This window comes from Dendrobates tinctorius, unplaced genomic scaffold (assembly GCF_039654945.1).
Source record: "Dendrobates tinctorius isolate UK_male_01 unplaced genomic scaffold, ASM3965494v1 ptg000037l, whole genome shotgun sequence".
Taxonomy (NCBI): domain Eukaryota; kingdom Metazoa; phylum Chordata; class Amphibia; order Anura; family Dendrobatidae; genus Dendrobates; species Dendrobates tinctorius.
This window is the reverse complement of record NW_027361705.1, coordinates 22,380,880-22,405,470: the sequence shown is the minus strand read 5'-3', so window position 1 is coordinate 22,405,470 and position 24,591 is coordinate 22,380,880.

Sequence of the window (24,591 nt, the reverse complement as noted above, 5' to 3'; positions counted from 1 at the left end):
TGCTCACCACACATCTAGATAAGTTCCTCAGGGGGTCTATTTTCCCAAATGGGGTCACTTGTGGGGAGTTTCAATAGTTTAGGCACATCAGAGGCTCTCCAAACGCACATGACACCCGCAGACCATTCCATCAAAGTCTGCATTCCAAAACGTCACTACTTCCCTTTCGAGCCCCGACGTGTGGCCATACAGTAGTTTTCTCCCACATATGAGGTATCAGCGTACTAAGGACAAATTGGACAACAACTTTTGGGGTCCAATTTCTCCTGGTACCCTTGGGAAAATAAAAAAATTGGGGACTAAAATATCATGCTTGTGGAAAAAATGCGATTTTTTTATTTTCACGCCCAGGCATTATAAACTTCTGTGAAGCATTGGGGGTTCAAAGTGCTCACCACACATCTAGATAAGTTCCTTGGGGGGGTCTAGTTTCCAAAATGGTGTCATTTGTGGGGGGTTTCCACTGTTTTGGTACATCAGGGGCTTTCCAAACGCGACATGGTGTCTGATCTCAATTCCAGCCAAAAACGTCAAATGGCGCTGCTTCCCTTCCGAGCTCTGTTATGCGCCCAAATAGTCATCTACACCCATATATGGGGTATCAGCATACTCAGGACAAATGGCACAATAACTGTTAGGGTCCTGTTACCCTTGGGAAAATAAAAATTGGGGTTGAAAAGATCATTTTTGTGGAAAAAATATGATTTTTTAATTGTACCGCTGTACGTTATAAACTTCTGTGAAGCGCTTGTGGGTTCAAAATTCTCACCACATGTCTAGATAAGTTCCTTGGGGGGTCTAGTTTCCAAAATGGGGTCACTTGTGGGGAGTTTCCACTGTTTAGGTACATCAGAGGCTCTCCAAACGTGACATGGCGTCCGATCTGAATTCCAGCCAATTTTGCATTGAAAAAGTCAAACGGCACTCCTTCCCTTCTGAGCTCTGCCTTGCGCCGAAACAGTGGTTTCCCCTCACATATCAGGTATCAGCGTACTCAGGACAAATTGTACAATAACTTTTGTCGTCCAAATTCTCTTGTTATCCTTGGTAAAATAAAATGAAAAAAATTGAACCTGAAGTATTTTTTTGTGAAAAAAAGTTAAATGTTCATTTTTTTAAATATTCAAAAAATTCCTGTGAAGCACCTGAAGGGTTAATAAACTTCTTGAATGTGGTTTTGAGCACCATAAGGGGTGCAGTTTTTAGAATGGTGTCACTTTTGGGTATTTTCTATCATATAGACCCCTCAAAGTGGCTTCAAATGTGGTGTGGTCCGTAAAAATAAAATGGCGTTGCAAAAATGAGAAATCACTGGCCAACTTTTAACCCTTATAACTTCCTAACAAAAAAAAATTTTGGTTCCAAAATTGTGCTGATGTAAAGTAAACATGTGGGAAATGTTACTTATTAAGTTTTTTGTGTGCCGTATCTCTGTGATTTAAGGGCATAAAAATTCAGTTGGAAAATTGCAAAATTTTTTTCACAAATAAACACAAGTTATTTGAATGAAATTTTACCACTAACATGAAGTACAATATGTCACGAGAAAACAATGTCAGAATCACCGGGATCCATGGAAGCATTTCAGAGTTATTACCTCATAAAGGGACAGTGGTCAGAATTGTAAAAATTGGCCTGGTCATGAACGTGCAAACCACCCTTGGGGGTTAAGGGGTTAAAGGCGGATCATGGTTTCACTTCCATGTGCATGTATGGTGTCTCAGTTGTTACCTTTGCCCCTTGTTCAGACTCTCTTATTTTGATCAGTATTTTTATCACTTTTCCCTTTATTGCGATCTTGTATTACAAAGTGTCTTTTCCGTGTAAGACGCCTTATATAGTGAATAAGATCAACAAAAAGCTTAAAATTGTTACTGTGTTGTGTAGGGCAAAAATTTAACCCTTTGTTTAAAACCTTTTCTTCATCTTGTGTAAGTACACAAGAGGACAGATTAAAGATTTTTTTAGCAGATTCCTGTTTGGGAAGTATTTTATTTTCAGAGGAAAAATCTTTTCCTGAATTGGTTATAATAAACTCGGATTTTTTATCTTTTTTGAGTTGGACACTTCTGCCTCCCCTACAGCCCCTGGCACTTCTTTTCTTTTTTTGGGGGGCCGTAAGTGCAGGAAAGAAGCTGGTTATTTGTCTCTGTGCGGATGTTATTTTCTGAAGGGATATAGTGTCCGGATTCTGCAGCAAAGGTTGAACTGTAGGTGTTAGGGAAGGGGCTTGCAGGGATTGTGCTACTATGTTTCTAAAAGAGTGGGAGTTTGAACGGATCTATTTAAAAAAAGAAATTTGTGAATTCAGAGATGTTGGAGATGGACTAGGGGCTTGTAAAACTGTTATTAAGGGTGAATTGGTCTCATCGGTACTATGTGTAGTGAGGTTGCTGAGACCAAAGAAGCCCTCCTCCTCATTTGTCTCAGTACCAGAGGTTATTGTATTATTATCAATATTGGATATCTCACAATCAGGGATATTATTTGAGGAGGATGGTTCCAAATTAGTTTTTGAGATAGATTGGATATTGGTATTTCTATCTCTTATATGCTTGGAAGGGGCCATAAAAGTGGTAGAATTTTTGGATGTTTTATAAAAAAAAAAAGTGGACTCTTTCCTATGTTGTCCTGGTTTATAAGAAAAATCAGGTGTAGATTAGTGTTGAGCATTCCGATACTGCAAATATCGGGTATCGGCCGATATTCGCTGTATCGGAATTCCGATACCGAGTACCGATATTTTTTCAATATCGGATACCGGAATCGGAAGTCCCCATAATGCAATGACCCACTGTTGTGGCTGTGATTGGCAGATGAAATGATGTCATCATGATGCTCGGTCTGTGCCGACTGCGGGGGGTCTGTGCCGGCTGCCGGTGGTCTGTACGGGCCTCTCGGGGGTCTGTACAGGCCTGTCGGGGGCCTGTGCCGGCTGCCGGTGGTCTGTAAGGGCCTCTCGGGGGCCAGTGCCGGCTGCCGGTGGTCTGTACGGGCCTCTTGGGGGTCAGTACAGGCCTGTTGGGGGCCTGTGCTGGCTGCCGGTGGTCTGTACAGGCCTCTCGGGGGCATGTGCCGGCTGTCGGTGGTCTGTACGGGCCTCTCGGGGGCCTGTGCCGGGTGCCGGTGGTCTGTATGGGCCTCTTGGGGGTCTGTACAGGCCTGTCAGGGGCCTGTGCCGGCTGCCAGTGGCCTGTACGGGCCTCTCGGGGGCCTGTGCCGGCTGTCAGTGGTCTGTGCCGGCTGCCAGGGGCCTGTGCCGGCTGCCGGTGGTCTGTACGGGCCTCTCGGGGGCCTGTGCCGGCTGTCGGTGGTCTGTGCCGGCTGCCGGTGGTCTGTGCGGGCCTGCCGGGGGGTCTTGTGTGTGTGCAGGCATCGTCCAATGGGACTACAAGTCCCATCGGGCGATGCCTGCTACAATGACAGTGATTGACACATTAGCCAATGATGGGACAGTAGTAGTCCCATCATCCGGCTAATGTGTTGAATGTAAAAAAAAACAAAAAAAAAACATACTACATACATACTACATATATACTACATTCATACAACATACATACATACTACATACATGCTTCATATATACTACATTCATACAACATACATATATACTACATACTACATACATGCTACATATATACTACATTCATACAACATACATACATGCTACATATATACTACATTCATACAACATACATACTACATACATAATACATATATATTACATTCATACAACATACATACATACTACATATATACTACATTCATACAACATACATACATACTACATACTACATACATGCTACATATATACTACATCCATACAACATACATACATACTACATACTACATACTACATACATGCTACATATTTACTACATTCATACAACATACATACATACTACATACATGCTACATATATACTACATTCATACAACATACAAACATACTACATACTTCATACATACTACATATATGCTACATTCATACAACATACATACATGCTACATATATACTACATTCATACAACATACATACATACTACATACATGCTTCATATATACTACATTCATACAACATACATATATACTACATACTACATACATGCTACATATATACTACATTCATACAATATACATACATACTACATACATGCTACATATATACTACATTCATACAACATACATACATACTACATACATGCTACATATATACTACATCCATACAACATACATACATACTACATACTACATACTACATACATGCTACATATTTACTACATTCATACAACATACATACATACTACATACATGCTACATATATACTACATTCATACAACATACAAACATACTACATACTTCATACATACTACATATATGCTACATTCATACAACATACATACATGCTACATATATACTACATTCATACAACATACATACATACTACATACTACATACATGCTACATATATACTACATTCATACAATATACATACATACTACATACATGCTACATATATACTACATTCATACAACATACATACATACTACATACATGCTACATATATACTACATTCATACAACATACATACTACATACTACATACATGCTACATATATACTACATTCATACAACATACATACATACTACATATATACTACATTCATACAACATACATACATACTACATATATACTACATTCATACAACATACATGCATACTACATATATACTGCATTCATACAACATACATACATACTACATACATGCTACATATATACTACATTCATACAACATACATACATAATACATACTACATGTATACTACATTCATACAACATATATACATACTACATACTACATACATGCTACATATATACTACATTCATACAACATACTGTACATACATACTACATACATACTACATGTATACTACATTCATACAACATACATACTACATACTGCATACATACTACATGTATACTACATTCATACAACATACATACATACTACATACAGCATACATGCTACATATATACTGCATTCATACAACATACATACATACTACATACTACATACATGCTTCATATATACTACATTCATACAACATACATACATAGTACATACATACTACATACATACATACATACATGCTACATACTGCATACATACTACATACATACTGCATACAATACATTCATACAATACATACATATAGACATACAGTACATACTGTATAACATAGAGTACATACTCACCATCACTTGTCACTTTGATCCCCGAAGCCAGTGTCATCTATGAAAAAATATGAAAATAACAAACAAGCCATATACTCCCTGATCCGCAGAAATCCACGCGTGTCCCACGTTGATCTCCCGTGGAGAACAGCAGCACCAGCTGATGCGACCGCTCTCCACGGGGCTTCAATAATCCAATGACGGGAGGTAGGTATCCTTCCGCACTGTATTCCTCCGCCACTGTAAAAAAATAGTCCCTAGTCTCACTTTTGGCATTGCTGTGTGAGAAAGTTCCCACGCAGCTTTTGCCATAAAGTGAGACCAGGGACTATTTTTTTACAGTGGCGGAGGAATACAGTGCGGAAGGATACCTACCTCCCGTCACTGGATTCCTGGAACCCTGTAGAGAGCGGTCGCATCAGCTGATGCTGCTGTTCTCCACGGGAGATCGGCACGGGACACGCGTGGATTTCTGCGGATCAGGGAGTATATTGTTTATTTGTTATTTTCATATTTTTCCACAGATGACACTGGCTTCGGGGATCAAAGTGACAAGTGATGGTGAGTATGTACTCTATGTTATATGTACTGTATGTCTATATGTATGTATTGTATGAATGTATTGTATGCAGTATGTATGTATGCAGTATTTATGTACTATGTATGTATGTTGTATAAATGTAGTATATATGAAGCATGTATGTAGTATGTAGTATGTATGTATGTTGATGTATGTTGTATGAATGTAGTATATATGTAGTATGTAGTATGTATGTTGTATGAATGTAGTATATATGTATGTTGTATGAATGTAGTATATATGTAGCATGTATGTAGTATGTAGGATGTATGCTGTATGAATGTAGTATATATGTAGCATGTATGTAGTATGTAGTATGCATGTATGTTGTATGAATGTAGTATATATGTAGCATGTATGTAGTATGTATGTATGTTGTATGAATGTAGTATATATGTAGCATGTCTGTAGCATGTATGTATGCTGTATGAATGTAGTATATATTTAGTATGTATGTATGCTGTATGAATGCAGTATATATTTAGTATGTATGTAGTATGTATGTATGTTGTATGAATGTAGTATATATGTAGTATGTATGTAGTATTTTTTTTTTTTACATTCAACACATTAGCCGAATGATGGGACTTCTACTGTCCCATCATTGGCTAATGTGTCAATCACTGTCATTGTAGCAGGCATCGCCCAATGGGACTTGTAGTCCCATCGGGCGATGCCTGCTCGCACACAAGACCCCCGACAGGCCCGCACAGACCACCGACAGCCGGCACAGGCCCCCGAGAGGCCCGTACAGACCACCGGCAGCCGGCACAGGCCCCCGGCAGCCGGCACAGACCACCGACAGCCGGCACAGACCCCCAACAGGCCTGTACAGACCTCCGAGAGGCCTGTACAGACCACCGGCAGCCGGCACAGACCCCCGACAGTCGGCACAGACCCCCGAGAGGCCCGTACAGACCACCAGCAGCCGGCACAGGTCCCCGACAGTCGGCACAGACCACCGAGATGCCCGTACAGACCACCGGCAGCCGGCACAGGCACCCGACAGTCAGCACAGACCCCCGAGAGGCCCGCACAGACCCCGCCCGCACACACAGACACGCACAGTGTCCGCCCACGCACCGCCCACACTCTTCCCCCCTCCCGAACAGGATGTACAAGGCAAGAAAGGGTTTTTTTTAATTCCGATATTTCTGTCCCATTGACTTGAATGGGACTTCTGGTATCGGAATTGGCGATACCCGATACTTTTTGTGTATCGGGCCGATCCAATCCGATCCGATATTTCTGAATACTAGTGTAGATTGATTACAGGGTTTGTTTTTTGATATAGCCCCAAGATTTTTATTAGGATGTGTATTCATTCTAGGGTCAGTATTTTTCTTATTGAAATTTGCTCCTGCTATTTTAGAGTTATAAAAGACATGTAAGCTATCTACTGTATCCCTTTGTTTTTTGATAATGTTTCAGTATTCCCTAATGGTCGCGGGGTATTCTCATTATTTACCATATCCATTTTAGGATTATTTTTATTTTCATAATTTTTATCAGGTTCAGTTTTAAACATATCCCTACAAAGTTTTTTAGTTTTTGTTTCCATTAGATTATTTTCATACATTTGAAGATTACGATTTGTATCCTCATTTATAGTCTGATAATAAACCAGTTCATCATATTGTTGCAATTCCACCATTAGTTGTTCACATATAGCAGTAGCTTTTCTAGCTAGCTGTTTTCGTTTATGTACTAAGAGGGACATTAATTCATATGAGCATTTATCTAAAATTCCTTTCCATTTACCTGAAAAATCGGTATCATTCAGAATAGTACTTTCAGAATGAATCTCAAGACCTTTCGGTATAATTTTGCAATCGATACAAATGCACACAAAAATCAGCATCAAGTTGGTGTCTTATCTCTGTCTTGATGCTTTTCTCAAAAAAGATTTTTCCTCTGAAAATAAAATACTTCCCAAATAAGAATCCACTCAAAAAATCTTTAATCTGTCCTCTTGTGTACTTACACAAGATGAAGAAAAGGTTTTAAACAAAGGGTTAAATTTTTGCCCTACACAACACAGTAACAATTTTGACCTTTTTGTTGATCTTAATCACTATATAAGGCGTCTTACACTGAAAAGACACTTTGTAATACAAGATTGCAATAAAGGGAAAAGTGATAAAAATACTGATCAAAATAAGAAAGAGTCTGAACAATCGGCAAAGGTAACAACTGAGACACCATACATGCACTTGGAAGTGAAACCACGATCCGCCTTTAATCATATACATCACAGGGGCAGCTATATTGAAACATTTTTATCCTTAGTAGGTGACGATTTCCGGAAACTGGGAACCACTGATAAAACAAAGAGTAAAAGAAACCAGAAAGACAAAAAATGTAAAAATCCATTGAGAGAGCTATAAACCCTTAAAGAAAGAGAAGCCTTAAAAAATTTGAGAGAACACCGAAATAATAATCAGAGAGGCTGATAAAGGCGGTGGCATGGTTATCCAAGATAGAAAGGATTACCTTGCTGAGGCAGCCAAAATACTATCCAATCGAAAATACTATAAAAAAATGGAAAAGGATCCCACCAGTGATTTCTCTAAAGAATATCACTCACTTCTGAATGAGGCATCTGAGAAAGGGATCATAACAAAAAGAGAGAAAATATTTTTAGTTAATAAAGGACCTGCCATGGCTTTCTTCTACCATCTTCCCAAAATTCATAAGGACCCCGTGAATCCACCCGGACGACCCATTATATCGGGGATTAACTCTCTCACTAGCCATTTGTCTCACTATCTGGATTTACACCTACAAACGCATGTCAAATCACTACCCTCATATTTGAAAGACTCTAACCATCTAATCAGTCTCCTGGAGGGAATAAGTTGGGAGGAGAATTTTCTATTCCTAACCCTAGATGTAGTGGCATTATATTCAAATATAGAGCATAATTTGGGTATAAGAGCTACCAGATTTTACTTGGAGAAAAATGGAAAAATGCCAGAGGAACAACTGGAATTCCTTCTGGCTGGTCTGGAATTCATTTTGAGTCATAATGTCTTTGAATTTGATGGACAACTGTACCTGCAACAGCATGGAACTGCGATGGGGACTCGGGTAGCCCCAAGTTTTGCAAATCTTTTTATGGGGTTATTCGAGTCCCTATCCCCCTCAGTTCAGAAAAATACAAAGACAACATAATAATGTATAAACATTTTATAGATGACTTAATAATCATCTGGAGGGGTGACAAACCCATATGATGGTAGGAGAAATGAATCAACCCACATGGGGGATTTCCTTCACGTCCACAATCAGTGCAGAAAAAATAATCTATTTGGATTTAGAGATCTCACACATGGGAAAGAAAATTGTAACAAAAACACATTTTAAAAAAAGTAGTCGTTAATGGATATTTACATTACAATAGTGCACTCTATACTAAATGGAAGAATAATATTCCATTTAGTCAATATTTAAGAATAAGGAAAAATAATAGTAGAGAACAGGATTATATAGCACAAAGCAAAATTCTGACCAATAGGTTCCAGGAAAAAAAGTATCCAAAAACCCTAATACAACAAGCCTATAAGGTTAATCTAGCAAAAGCCCAGGGAGAATGTTTGAAAAAAATACTTGAAAACACCATGGAAAAAAGCATTGAGGGAAAATGCTGTTATAGATACAACTAAACCTCACCTGAAACCTGATAATGAAAAATGGCAGTTTAACTTTATTACAGCCTACAAAATCCGTGAAATTTTGAAAAAACATTGGTATGTCCTGAAACAAGACCCTTTGCTACGAAATGTATTGCCACAAGCCCCGAACATTACATTTAGAAGGGGAAAAACAAGGAATATGGTAGCTCCCAGCCGACTGAAAAGCTCTTCAAAAAAACAGAATTCCTTAAAAAACTTTACAAAAATCCATGGAATCATACACCAAAAGAATGTTAATAAAATTGGGGTATATAAATGCAATCAGAAAAAATGACAGTGTTGCTATAATATAGCAGATAAACAACAACAGATAGTCTCCTACAGTACAGGTGAAATATTTCAAATAGAACAATTTCTGACATGTATGAGCGACTTTGTAATATATGTCATCAATTGTGACTGTGGCCTCCAATATGTGGGGAGGACCACACAAATGTTCCAAACCTGATTGAATGGCCACAGGCTCAATGCCAAAGTCGGTCTCCTTACTCACAGTCTATCAAGACACCTCCTGCTAACACATAAAAAAGAATTCAATGTGACCCTGACACCAGTTGAACAGATTCCTGGAGATGTTTCGAACAGGATACAACAGTTAAATAAGAAAGAGGCCTTCTGGATATACAGATTGAGGACTCTGTATCAAGATGGCCTCAATGATAAGCTAGAAAATATATAGTACTGTGGTCTTAAGTCTGAAAAGATCCTTTGATATATTCACTACTGGTTTCTTGCTGGTTCGCTTTGAATTCCCCTTAAGAATGTGATTGGGTCGCCCTCCCAGGGCAGCGGGGTATTCGGTACCGGGCCGGTGTTAGTGGGATGTGTCACAGCAGCGGTGACCCAGTCTGTGGCCCTGGGCGCCCCAAATCAATGGTGGTTTTTAATGTGGTTTATGTGAATAGTTCGTGACGCCACCTGTGGTGTTTGGCAAGCAAGATGTTAAGCCAACGCTGCATGCAGATCCTCTGGGGCTGGTGGTGTGTTGCAGCATAGATGGTGTAGCTCCCCACAGGTGAAGCTGTAGCCCCAGGGCAGTGTAGTTGCAATGGATGATGATAGGCACAGGCGGTGTGAGGGATGCTGGTACCCAGATGTAGCGGTGCTGACGGTGATAGTGCACAAATGAATGGAAGACACCAGGGCTTGCAGTTCCAAAGCTTTACTCACAGTCCGTGGTACACACTGGTGCCTGCCTCCGTGCCGTGTCCTCCGGGGCAGAGACTCAATCAACCTCCCGGGCAAGTCAGGACTCTCCTCTCCAACACTCCGCCAACATGTACCTCTCTGAACGACTCCGCCAATGCACCTTGAGGTGTGAAGTACTCCAGTACTGAGTTACCCTGGAATACCTCTTACTAGATGTTCCCTAGAGCTCTCCTTGTACGGCAGACAGCTGTAGCCTACTTCAGGGACTCCCTTCTCCTGAGTCCCAGCTCTCTATACAGATGCTGTTGTGCCCCAAGTCTTAGATGGGAGTAATGCATTTACAGCCAACTACTCCACCGGTGTCTGCTGCAGAACCATAAGTATCCATACAACCTCGGGGACCGGGCCCCAGCCTTGCGCTGAGAACCTATAGGCAGGGTTCCTCTTCCAACCCACGTCTCCTCTCTGTTCTCTCTATTCCTTCGTTCCGTACTTGTCTTTCTCTCTCTTATGGAAGCTTAGGTTGCAGATCTATGTCTTTCTCCTTCTTTTCCCTTTCCCGTGCCAGCTGGCTCAGATCACTGAGGCAGCTGCAGCACTTCTTCTTTTCAGACCCGTCCTCAGACTCTCCTGACTGACAGTCCTTCTCCCGCCTAACCTCCCGTCAGACTGACCTGTAATTCTAAACTTTCCCAATCTTTTATATGGATCTCAACTCCACCCACCTCCCAGCACATCCAGTGTTCCAAGCAGGGAACCACCAAAGGTGCTCTGCTACTCTCTAAGCACTGAGCCGCTATGTGGTTGTGCAGAACTACCCTGTTGTGTGGGATGCTAGTGTTGGAGCGAGGAAAGGAGTTCCCCACTTACCCGGATGGTGGGGCACCACACCTTAGGAGAAGGTGCAGTACCTCTGTGGCGACTGAGCCTCAGGGGCGCCACATACCCCTCCGTTAAACACAGCACGTCCGCGGGCTGCAAGACAACAAAGTTGACAGTACAGGAACATACAAAATTTTATAATGCTGCATAAACATTTCTTATCCTAAACTTCCTAATATAGGAGGCATTGTTTCTTGAACGATACAAACAATTCTTAATTAACTGTCTAAATTTCAAGTCAAAAAGTGCAATTTTTCACACTTTACGCAATTCTAAGTGCTATTATCTGTGGCTCACTATCACTTCAATATTCTTCAGCTTTCCTTCTCTAATCCACATTTTCTTTCTCTTTCTAGCATACTTTTTCTATTCTCTTTCAAGTGATACCTGTGATACCTGGTTCACCGTTCACATTTGCAACTTTTTATTCAAATCTTTCATATCTGTATCAAAACATTAAAAGCCATTTCCTAGTTACTAATACTCTCATAAGATACATCATTATCAAAAACACTTTGCATTAACATTTTCAACAACAATTATTCTTGCAAGTGCTGGACACCGCTCCCAGCCGGGATCTCTTGCAGTGTCCTTTGAGGTAGACATCGTCTTCGCAAAGTGTCCTTATGTAAAATCTTGACATAATCTTCGCAAAGTGTCTTTATGTAAAACCAAGAGAGGGCACCTAAAGAGGTGCAACTATTTACAATAAAAGTTTTGGATCATATAGCGTTCATGATCTCCTCAGTTCCAATGTAGAGACGCTGCCAATCAAAACAGGGCAACTCTGGGAAAACCAAAAATTAAACCATGATGAGCAAACAAAAAGGCACAACTGGTGCAACAAACCCTCCTGGGTAACGAGATCATTTTCTTATTGATTAATGGTGGTCCCCTCCTGGGGTTCTGCAGGGATTGCAGCCGGTATTTCTGCCGTCAGTAATTCGGCCAAAGAGGCAGAGGGTACCGATAGATGTTGTTCTGCGACTGCAGGGGGTATCACAGCGAATGATACTATGGCCGGCTGTTGCGGGTATAAAGCAATTTGGTGGCCACCCCCTGATGTCAGCGCGATCACTGGACCGTTTCTGTCTGCGGGTGCGGCTCCCAATACTAGGATCATGGTAGGGGCAGTCATCATACCTGCTGCCTCCCGGTGCTGTTCTGGCTCCTGCGGGGGCACTGGATGTTGAATGATGGCAGCCGCAACCCCTGGGGTCATCTGTCATACGGCTGGTGGCTGTATCCGTTCCGGTTCAGGACCAGGACAGGCCGGCAGGAGCCTGCGTAGCCACGCCGGCTTCGGGCTGGGACTCCGCTCCTGTCCCACAATCTCCAGGACTCTCATGTATCTTCTCCTCGCAGGCCGCATCCAATGACAGCACCGGCCCCGCGGCAGTGGCGGGCGCTGTAATGGGTGTCAAAGCGGCGGTACGCTCCGCGCGCACTGCCTGGGGGAAGGTGGCTTCCCCCCGTCATTTCCTTCTGGCCTCCGCGCTCCTTCCATCATGGCGTTCTGGCGTTCTTCTTCCTGCCTCGGCCCTTTTCCCACCACTGGCTTCTTCTGCCACTCCTACCGGGGGCGGCGTCTTCTTCCAGCACTTCCATACCAAGCCAGTATACGGACCCCTCGGGGGGTGGGCCATGTTGATGTCCATTTTACAGTCTATTAAATTGGGTCTTCGGCACATTTTCATAAGTGTACAGTCCAACAAATCTTAGGCGCACAGAACCCGATGGCATCAGGTTTCATCATCCTGTTCGTGATGCCAAGTTGGGTTGCCCTACCAGGGCAGCGGGGTACTCGGTACCGAGCCGGTGTCAGTGGGATGTGTCACAGCGGCGGTGACCCGGTCCGTGGTTCTGGGCGCCCCAAATCAATGGTGGTTTTTAATGTGGTTTATGTGAATAGTTCGTGACACCACCTGTGGTGTTTGGCAAGCAAGATGTTAAGCCAACGCTGCATGCAGATCCTCTGGGGCTGGGGGTGTGTTGCAGCATAGATGGTGTAGCTCCCCACAGGTGAAGCTGTAGCCCCAGGGCAGTGTAGTTGCAATGGATGATGATAGGCACAGGCGGTGTGAGGGATGCTGGTACCCAGATGTAGCAGTGCTGACGGTGTTAGCGCACAAATGAATGGAAGACACCAGGGCTTGCAGTTCCAAAGCTTTACTCACAGTCCGTGGTACACACTGGTGCCTGCCTCCGTGCCGTGTCCTCTGGGGTAGAGACTCAATCAACCTCCCGGGCAAGTCAGGACTCTCCTCTCCAACACTCCGCCAACATGTACCTCTCGGAAACGACTCCGCCAATGCGCCTTAAGGTGTGAAGTACTCCAGTACTGAGTTACCCTGGAATACCTCTTACTAGATGTTCCCTAGAACTCTCCTTGTACGGCAGACAGCTATAGCCTACTTCGGGGACTCCCTTCTCCTGAGTCCCGGCTCTCTATACAGATGCTGTTGTGCCCCAAGTCTTAGATGGGAGTAATGCATTTACAGCCAACTACTCCACCGGTGTCTGCTGCAGAACCATAAGTGTCCATACAACCTCGGGAACCGGGCCCCGGCCTTGTGCTGAGAACCTGTAGGCAGGGTTCCTCTTCCAACACACGTCTCCTCTCTGTTCTCTCTACTCCTTCATTCCGTACTTGTCTTTCTCTCTCTTATGGAAGCTTAGATTGCAGTTCTACGTCTTTCTCCTTCTTTTCCCTTTCCGATGCCAGCTGGCTCAGATCACTGAGGAAGCTGCAGCACTCCTTCTTCTCAGACCCGTCCTCAGACTCTTCTGACTGACTGTCCTTCTCCCGCCTGACCTCCTGTCAGACTGACCTGTAATTCTAAACCTTCCCAATCTTTTATATGGATATCAACTCTACCCACCTCCCAGCACATCCAGTGTTCCAAGCAGGGAACCACCAAAGGTGCTCTGCTACTCTCTAAGCACTGAGCCGCTATGTGGTTGTGCAGAACTACCCTGTTGTGTGGGATGCGAATGTTGGAGCGTGGAAAGGAGTTTCCCAATTACCTGGTTGCTGGGGCACCACACCTTAGGAGAAAGTGCAGTACCTCTGTGGCGACTGAGCCTCAGGGGCGCCACATGATCATATGCCATTTTTGATGAGATGTTTCCTCTAGTATATAATAATGATTTGTGTGGAACACAAATATCCCCAGCTAGAAATCAATGGCTCAAAATCCCACTTGAAAGAAACTAAGCACCGAGAGACCATACATGTGGGTGGCTCTGTAGAGTAAATATGTAAGTGCAATAAAGATATAGGGAATATGAATGCATGAGATCTAGTCCCGACAGATACTAGCCAGTGGCTATGGGTCCCCTGAGTGAAGGGAGCCCGCCCTGTGACAGCGGAGCAGCAGCTGGAGGCAGGATCCTGTCCCTGCTGCTAAAGAGAAATGAATATTCACACTTCCCCACACCCCCATGGCCTTGGAGAGGAGTGAATACCATTTCACTTTAATAGCAGGCAGCATTAGCCGCAGGCTGCAGCTAACATTGCCCGCATATACCACTGCTCCACTCACTCACACTCACACAAAAGCACTGCACCGCATACATACACACACGCACGCACGCACGCAGACAGACACACAGCCCCTCAACCTCTCCGCAAGTTCCCCGCTGCACATCACGACGTCCTGCTTCCTGTCTGAGTGGATGATATCATCAGTCAGTGCGCGGCTGTTTCAGACAGATAGCTGCCAGCGAGGAAGAGGCTGCCGTGATGTGCTGCGGGGAACTTGCGGAGAGGTGAGTGGTGTATGTGAGTGAGAGTGGTGCTGTGTGTGTATTGGAGATGTGTGTATTGGAGATTGGCAATGATGAGGTGGTGGGGAAGGAGGCAATGATGGAGGTGGTGAAATTGGCAATGATGGGGTGGTGGGGGAGAAGGCAATGATGGAGGTGTTGAAAGGGGCAATGATGGGGGTGGTGGGGGATAAATCAATGATGGTTGTGGTGTAAAGGACAATGATGGTAGTGGTGGACAATGGTGGTGATGGGGGAGGAGGCAATGATTGACTCAGAGCGGGCTAACTCATCCTTTACAATACTAGACAGACCCCTCTTAAAAATAGGCAATTGTGTATAACTATCCCAGTTAGTATCTACCGCTAATCTCCTGAATTCAGTGGCATATTCAATAACAGAACATTTACCCTGGCGTAAAGATAGTAAAGCAGATTCAGCGGTTGCGCGGCGATTAGGATCATCAACCATTAATGCCATAGTGGCAAAGAAATCATCAAAATTATTTAACCGTGGGTCACGAGACTCGATCATCGGATTCCCCCAAGTGAGCGCTCGTGAGGTCAACACCATAATTACACACACAATATTTTGGATCTGTCAGTAAGGAAGAGCTCAGCATGCACATCAAAATATAGCATACACTAATTCACAAAACCGCGGAATTTATTGCGATCATTATATCTGAATGGAGGCAACTTAGGTGGGCTAGCTGGTGGTGGTTGCCCAGAGGGTAGTCACTTGTGCCACCATTTGCGTACTTATGTTCTGGAAAGCCTGTCCGTACAGGGACTCCACGCCAGAAAGTTTGTTTTCCTGGACAGCCAATCAGGTACTTAGATCCTATAAAGATTATCCAAACACTTGTTCATTGCGTTCAATGCCTCCCAGTTTCTTTTGCAGACCTTCCACATCTTTCTGCAGAGATCTAATTACGGCGAACACCTGCTCTACTTTGTTTCTCCAGGCATTGCTCCATCAGACTCCTTTTATGGCTAGAGTATCCTGTAATAATTATACTGGAGGACTCAGGAGTCTTTTGCATGGAGCAAGACACTACAGAACACAGTTTGTAGGTGAAAAAGTCTATATTATAAACACACGGTGGTTTTAACAAGTGTAGAGAATACTCAAGTCCATAAAACTTAGAATAATTGCTCAAGTCTGTGGGAAACCTCAGAGAGAAATGCTATCAGCAAAACAGTCTGTGAAGACCAGTTTGCACTTGAGAAAGCTGGAATCAAGTAGGTCCATGTCTAGTCCATGCATGGATAAGCAAGTCCAAACAAGGTGTTAGATTATCCAGGAAGGCGTGGGTAGAAAGTCTCAGATTAAGCAGAGCAGTCCCGAGATTTGCAGCTAATTATTCGAAGGCAGAACCAGAGCAGCAGCCAGCTTACGTGTTGCAGGTGAAGGTCAGCGGCATGAGTAGTCAGAAGCAGGAGGAACACTGGCACAGATGAATACTGCAGAACTCAGAGAGCGAGGAGCAGGATATTCACACAGGTTTGCAAGAGCAGCTAGAAAGCCAGGAAACCACCAGGAGCAGAACACAGGCAGAGTAATCTAGCACAGACTAGAGTATGGGGTGGAGTTATAAGGCAGGAAGACAAGGGGCACATGAAACAAGAGGTTATCTTGAAAAATTGCAGTCATGCCCAAAAGGTAACCAAAAATATTAAGAGTCCTGACACCCCCATGTGTCTTCATTCTGCCCCCATGTGTCTCCATTCAACACAATATGTTTTCCTATCCTGCCCCATGTGTCTACAACCTGCCCCATATGTCTCCATCCTGCCCCCAAGTGTCTTCAACCTACCCCATATGATCTTCCATCCTGCCCCTTGAATCACCATCCTCCCCCATGTGTCTCTATCCTGCCCCATGTATCTCCTATCCTGCCCCATATGTTCTCCCATCCTGCCACCATGTGTCTCCAACCTTCCCCATATGATCTCCCATCCTGCCCCATGTGTCTCTATCCTTCCCAATGTATCCCCTATCCTGCCCCATATGATCTCTCATCCTGCCTCATGTGTCTCCATCCTGCCCCATGTATCGCCTATCCTGTCCCATGTATCTCCTATCCTGCCCCATGTTTCTCCATTCTGCCCCATGTGTCTCTATCCTATTTCTATATAGCAGTTTTCACAATAAGGCCGGGGTCAAACTTAATGTATGAAAATCGGCCCAAGTCTCTCGGCCGAGAGTCACATGAGTGTTCTCCATATGGTCTTCCGTGTGTAATCCGTTTGCAATGCGATGATGCGATTACCTCGCATCTATGTATCTGTATGACATCTGTATGTCATGCGTATGACATGCGTATGGCTTACGTTTCTCACTGATTTCCCCATTGAATTAAATGGCTCAATGGGCTGAAATGAGGAAAATGTGTGCATATTTCTCACAAGTCACACTGATGGTCAGTGTGGTGTCAGATTTTTTCTCGTACCCATAGACTTGCATTGGCGACACTCGGCCAATATACACGTACAATCGCATCATGCTGCGATATCACTCGCACGCTGAATATGCCCGAGAAAAAAAAAGGTGATTTGAGCTGCCCGATAGATTAATACTGGTCTGAGTGCTATGTGATGTTTTCTCGCATAACACTCGTCCGTATTCAACGCTAGTGTGACCCCTGCCTAACAAAGGTACCTGACAGTGGTCCAGCATCATCCTCCCCCTCGTCAATTTGAGGCACAGACACGCTGGCGCATGACAGTGATGTCATACGCCAGCGACGTGCGTGCCGATGTCAGCATTCGACCTGTGATCGGCTGGCTGCTGTTAACTATTGCCGTGCGAGAAGCCACCACAAAAAAATTTTAATGAAAACACGCAAATAACATAATTTAAATAGTAGGTGTAGTAATGGTGCAGTAATTCTGCAACATCAAAAACACACCAAAAGCTCATCGTGGGAACGTAGCCTTGCTCTGCTGCATTTTTTTTCCACACCTGTCTAAAACTTTTGTACAGTATTTGTATGTCCATCGGTCAATTAATAATGTAAACTAAATTTTAACTTTTTTTTCTCAGAAATTTAACTTACCGTAACCCCTTCACTACCAAGGGTGGTTTGCACGTTAATTCCCGGGCCAATTTTTACAATTCTGACCACTGTCCCTTTATGAGGTAATAACTCTGGAACGCTTCAACGGATCTAGGCGATTCTGACTTTGTTTTCTCAAGACATATTGTACTTCACTTTAGTGATAACATTTATTTGCTATAACTTGCGTTTATTTAGGAAAAAATGGAAATATGGCAAAAATGTAGAAAATTTTGCGATTTTCATACTTTAAATTTTTATGCCTTTAAACCAGAGCGTTACGTAACACAAAATATTTAATAAATAACATTTCCCACATGTCTACTTTACATCAGCACAATTTTGGAAACAAAATTTTTTTTTGTTAGGAAGTTATAAGGGTTAAATTTGACCAGCAATTTCTCATTTTTACAACAAAATTTACAAAACCATTTTTTTAGGGACCACCTCACATTTGAAGTCACTTTGAGGGGTCTATATGGCAGAAAATACCCAAAAGTGACACCATTCTAAAAACTGCACCCCTCAAGCTTCTCAAAACTACATTCAAGAAGATTATTAACCATTCAAGCGCTTCACAGGAGCAGAAGCAACATGGAAGGAAAAAATTAACATTTAACTTTTTAGTCACAAAAATGATCTGTTAGCAACAATTTTTTAATTTTCCCAAGGGTAACAGGAGAAATTGGAGCACAAAAGTCGTTGTGGGGGGACCACTGTTTGGGCGCACGGCAGGGCTCGGAAGGGAAGCAGTGCGGTTTGACTTTTTCAACCTAAAATTGGCTGGAATTGAGATTGGACGCCATGTTGCGTTTGACGAGCCCCCAATGTGCCCAAACAGTGGAAACCCCCCACAAGTGACCCAATTTTGGAAACTAGACCCCCTTAGGAACTTATCTAGATGTGTGGTGAGCACCTTGAACCCCCTAGGGCTTCACAGGAGTTTATAACGCCCAGGCGTGAAAATAAAAAATCATATTTTTTCCACAAACATGATCGTTTAGTCCCCAATTTTTTGTTCTCCCACAGGTAGCAGGAGAAATTGGACCCCAAAAGTTGTTGTCCAATTTGTCCTGAGTACGCTGATACACTATATGTGGGGGGACAATTGTTTGGGCGCACGGCAGGGCTCGGAAGGGAAGCAGCGCCGTTTGACTTTTTCAAGCTAAAATTGGCTGGAATTGAGATTGGACGCCATGTTGTGTTTGACAAGCCCCCAATGTGCCCAAACAGTGGAAACCCCCCACAAGTGACCCAATTTTGGAAACTAGACCCCCTAAGAAACTTATCTAGATGTGTGGTGAGCACCTTGAATCCCCTAGGGCTTCACAGGTGTTTATAACGCCCGGGCGTGAAAATAAAAAATCATATTTTTTCCACAAACATGATCGTTTAGTCCCCAATTTTTTATTCTCCCAAAGGTAGCAGGAGAAATTGGACCCAAAAGTTGTTGTTCAATTTGTCCTGAGCACGCTGATACCCTATATGTGGGGGGACCACTGTTTGGGCGCACGGCAGGGCTCGGAAGGGAAGCAGCACCTTTTGACTTTTTCAACCAAAATTGGCTGGAATTGAGATTGGACGCCATGTTGCGTTTGACGAGCCCCCAATGTGCCCAAACAGTAGAAACCCCCCACAAGTGACCCCATTTTGGAAACTAGACCCCCTAAGGAACTTATCTAGATATGTGGTGAGAAATTTGAACCCCCCAGTGTTTCACTAAAGTTTATACTGCCCAGGTGTGTAAATAAAAAATCCTATTTTGTGCCCACAAAAATGATCGTTTAGTCCCCAATTTTTAATTTTCCCAAGCGTAACAGGAGAAATTGGACCCCAAAAGTTGTTGTCCAATTTGTCCTGAGTACGCTTATACCCCATATGTAGGGAAAAAACTGTTTAGGCACACGTTGGGGATCGGAAGGGAGTGACGTTTTGGAATGCAGACTTAGGTGGAATGGTCTGCGGGTGTCATTTTCCATTTGCAGACCCCCTGATGTGCCTAAACAGTAAAAAAAAAACCCACAAGTGACATTGTTTTGGAAACTAGACCCCCAAGGAACTTATCTAGATGTGCCCCAACTAATCTAATGTTTCCGGTAAAGTAATTTAGTAGTGCATTGAGGTGTGGTACAATTTGAAGCAATCCTTCATACACAGGCCAGGTTTTTCGGGGCAAGTGTCGCACTGATAAATGGATGTCCTTGCGTATTCCGTTTTTGTAACACACTCGGCTCCTTTTTTGCGATTTACCTCTTTTTCCAGTTTGCGGGACCTCCCCCCGGGAAATGCTGACCTGGTACAATACGAGCACCTTCAGTTCCGGAAGTTCTGGAGCCCGCTCATTCCAGAGTGCCAAACATTAGGGCCTTAACCACTACCTCATGGAACTCAAGGTACGACGTATCGCTGGGGCATGCACATTGTGACAGCAGGAATGTGTTGGGCATTGCCAATTGGACGATGTGCATGGCCAGCTTTTTGTACCACACCTTGGCCTTTCTCAAAGCATTGTACGGTTGGAGGAGTTGATCGGAACGATCAACGCCCCCCATGTTTTTATTGTACCCCAGCACACATTCAGGTTTGCTAACCTGTGCAGAGGTACCCCGTACAGTGCTAAGGGCGCTGCTATCACCGTGTAAGGTGGTCAAGAGAAGGACATCCCTCTTGTCCTTGTACTTGACCACCAGCAGGTGGTCGCTACATTGGGCCCTGCTCTCACCTTTTCGAAGCATGTGACCAAGTAGCATCTTCGGGAGGCCTCTCTGATTTTTGCGGATAGTACCGCAAGCTGCGGTACCTCGCGCAGAGAGGGATTTGTAGAGTGGGACACTGGTATAAAAGTTATCAGTGTAGAGGTGATAACTAGAGTTGAGCGATTTTTGTTTTTTTAGGGTCGAGTTTCGTTTCGTGAAACCCGACTTTTCCAAAAGTCGGGTCGAGCAAGATCGGCCGATTATAGGGAAAAGTCGGGGTCGTCCCGAAACACGAAACCCAATGTAAGTCAATGGGGAATAAAAGTCGGCAGTGAGAAGAGGACAGGAAACACACTTACAGTGCCCATTTGAATGCCAAAAGCATCAATTCTTCTTACTTAAGCTTGTCAACCTTAATTAACTTCATAATAAAAGTTACGCACTGAAAAATGGGGGTTATTTGGCTAAAGTTGTGGGGGGGTAGGGCTGGCTCCAGGTTTTCATGTGCCCTGGGCGAAAGAGCGCCCCTTTAACACATACCACAACTCATCATGCTCCGATACGGCAGAGAAATAGCGGTATAGTGCAATGAAAAATACTTCACTTTTTACATCTCATGACGAGGCACATCTATTTCTCAATAAAGAATCATTGGTCCCATATAATGTTTGAAACAGTATATGATGAGCTCCACATAATGCTACAGTATATGTTGGTCCCCATGGATGAAGCTCCACTGTCTTATGGGCCCAAATAATGCTCCAAACATAATGGGCCCCATTTCTAATGCTCTAGTGTATAATGGGCCCTGTAAATGCTGCTCCAGTGTCTGATGTCCACCTTTGGAATGTTCCAGTGTATGGTGGGCCCCATCTATCATTCTCCAGAGTATAGTGCTCCCCAAAAATTGCTGTCCCAACATTGAAAACAATCAAATAAGTCTCCTCGCTAGGGAATCCCTGTACTAGTCTGGACTCCTCGTCGTCCCCATCTTCCATCTCACTGCACAGTATTTCAACCTTGCAAGTGCTGTGATCCTGAGCAAGCAGGGGGGGCCCACTCGTTGGCGACGGCACTGGCACAGGGCCCCTGATAGTACGGTGGTGTGTCTGATGGCGGGTGGGCCGAACCTGCACTTTCATCTGCAGCTTCCTCTTTGTCACCGTGTAAGATGGAACTGTATATGGGAAGGGTAACCTGAGTTTCATCAGGGTCAGATTCACGCCGTGTAGCGTGCGAGGGGAATGTAGTGGTCTGGGTCAATGTACCAGCAGATTCATCGAGCAGTGGCTGGGCATCAGTGCACTTGTGTCGCCCCCAGGAGTACGGTTGCCACAGTGGCATTACCTTCCTCCTAGGGAGTGTGATGTCATGCTTGGGAGCAATGAAGGATCTCTCTAGCAGGTTAACTGATTGGGCGGCGTTATTCCCATGAGTCATGACCCTCCAAACAGCGTTCATGAAGGCAAAGTGTTTGTTTTACGCGGGCAGTATGGTTGCAAAGCTGAACCTTAAAGGAATGTCCAGAAGGGCACCACCAGGAGTGGAGCCTACGGTTAAATTCGACTCCACCTGGGAAACCTCAACCATGTCAGCTACAGAACAGATGCACACATTGCAAGCTTAATTCCGTTAACGAACGAGACTCCGTCATGCCCCGCGGTCCGAGTCCGGCTTACTAGAGGGACACGTGAGGCTCTGGCACATGAGATTGGCCAATAACTGGTGTGTCATGCCCTTACATGTCCGTGGCTGCATGTGCGCTACACTGAAAAGGCCAGCGTTTGTCGCTTACAGGTGAAGATAACCCGCTGAACAACGTTAGTGATGGGGATCACTGATTACAATTATTACCCGCGAACAATGATTTCCCAGTAAGTGCAGGTCAACCGCAGTTCCGGAATTAGGCCTAACCGTCATTCCTGAAAAAATGAAAAACTTACGTGTGCAAACCACAGGTGCTGTAGCTTGCTTAACAGCTCGCCAGCCGTTCTCACGCCCAGTATGGATTACACGTGATTGCACAAAGGTGAGAAAGGGTACCGTATCCCCGGATAACATGTATGGATAGCGTACACATTCAAAATATATGTCTATACATCAGGAGGCAGGCTCAGACGGTGTTAGGCCCAGTATGGATTGCACGTGATTGCACAAAGGTTAGAAAGGGTACCGTATCCCCGGATAACATGTATGGATAGCGTACACATTCAAAATATATGTCTATACATCAGGAGGCAGGCTCAGACGGTGTCAGGCACAGTATGGATTTGACGGCCCAGACTACACAGCGGAGGAACAGGGAGAGGTAAAGATTGCAAATGCTGGGGCCCTGCCTAAGCAAGGGGGGCCCACTCGTGGGCGTCGGTACTGGCACTGGGCCCCTCATAGTACGGCGGTGTGTCTGACAGCGGGTGTGCACCACCACCATCAGAGACACTTGATTGCACTATGAGGGACCCTGTGCCAGTGCCCGCGCCCAAGAGTCGGCTTACCCACCTGTCCAGGGCAACGGCACTCGCACGGTGTCGTACGCTAGGTGGTGACCCCGGCTATGGGGGGGGGAGGCAGCACAGTTAGGGAGTTTTAGAAAGTGGCATATGTTGATGTTGGACATTCAGCTGATGCAAAAGGCAAAATAGGTCAAGTCCCAGGAAGAGGTGGACTAAAGCAAGCCATTTTTCTGTCACCCTATGTGTCATCAGGGGAAGGTGGGACAAAATCCTTGGAAACCCATGCATGGTTCATTTTAATGAAGGTTAGATCATCCACATTTTGGGTTGACAGACGGGTCCTTTTTTCTGTCAGGATTGATCCAGCTGCACTGAAGACTCTTTCCGATAGCACACTTGCAGCTGGGCAAGCGAGCTCCTGTAAGGCATATTGTGCCAATTCAGGCCAGGTGTCCAGTTTAGCGGCCCAATAGTCAAAGGGGAATGACCTGTGTGGGAGAACATCGATATGGGAGGAAAAGTAGTTTGTAACCATAGTTGACAACTGCTGTCTCCTGTCACTTTCCATCGATGCAGTATTACCAGTTGTGTGAGCGGTACTTGAAAAATCAGTCCACAACATTGTCATGAAACCCCTGTCTCCAACGCCACTTCTGCTGTGTGCACCATGAACACCTCTGCCAAGCTGCCACCGGCCCGTACGGCTCGTGTGAGAACCATCACCGCTGCTGTGTGCTGGGAATGCCTCAAGTAACCGATTTACCAGAGTTGCTTGTTTATTAGCCAATATTAGGTCAAGGTTCTCCTGTGGCATGATGTTTTGTAATTTGCCTTTATAGCGTGGATCCAGGATGCTGGCCAACCAGTAGTCGTCATCGTTCATCATTTTGGCAATGCGGGGGTCCCTTTTTAGGATCTGCAAGGCATAATCTGACATGTGGGCCAATGTTCCCGGTGTCAATGATGCACTGCGAGTGCTGGTTGGAAGAGCACTTTCTGGCAAATCCACATCCCTCCAGTCACGCACAAACCCTGTACCAGACCTTGCCACGCCAACATTTTCACTTGCCCCA